The sequence below is a fragment of the Mastomys coucha genome, unplaced genomic scaffold, assembly GCF_008632895.1.
Source record: "Mastomys coucha isolate ucsf_1 unplaced genomic scaffold, UCSF_Mcou_1 pScaffold5, whole genome shotgun sequence".
Classification (NCBI taxonomy): domain Eukaryota; kingdom Metazoa; phylum Chordata; class Mammalia; order Rodentia; family Muridae; genus Mastomys; species Mastomys coucha.
Genome location: NW_022196911.1, coordinates 65,312,088 through 65,312,888, shown reverse-complemented (window position 1 = coordinate 65,312,888; position 801 = coordinate 65,312,088).

Below are 801 nucleotides of genomic sequence, written 5' to 3'. Positions count from 1 at the left end.
GGCTACACAAAGAAACCCTGTCTCAAAAAACAAAAACAAAACAAAACAAAACAGAAAAAACATACCAAGAAATATACATTCGGTAGAAACTACTTTTTTGTTTTTGTTGCATTTTGTTAGACCTTTTAAAGTAGCTTCATTCTGAAGCTCAGGCTAGATAGCCTGGGCTAACCCTGAACTCCCAATTCTCTTGCTTCAGCTTCTCAAATGCTGGGATTACAGGCATATTCCTCCATAATGGGTCTTTATCTTTTTATGGGCTAATCGTATACTGTGTGGCTCTTGATGCTGAGCAGTAGTACCGTGTCTCAGCTCCCAGGCCATCCCATGAGCTGTTCAGTACTTTGTAACACAACAAGCTTTGCCCAACCATGGGCTTAGGCTCTGAGCCTAAGTCCTGATGTCCAGCCAATCCGATACATTAAATTTGTACCTTCGGTATAGTTTCATACATAGGTCCTTTCAACCCACTGTAAGCCAAGGAGCTACTGTATTTTTCTTTAGGAATGAATGTGCTGTCAACAGGGATGAGGTCAGCTAGGGGAGTGGTCAGGGCTGGACGGAGCTTACAGGGATCAGTGGCGAGTCTGCCAGGGGCGAGCACAGCTCCTGCTCTTCCCAGGCCTGTCGGCATCATCTCTGTCTGCCTTGGTCTGGTAATTCCTTCCCAGGACCCTTTTGGGCATACTATACTCTGTGAGGTAAGTAAGGATCTGAAGTCCTCAGAGCCACCCACCCCAGGCCCCAACCTGCATCTCTCTCCACTTCCCTCCCTCACCCCAAAGAACCAGACCACACACG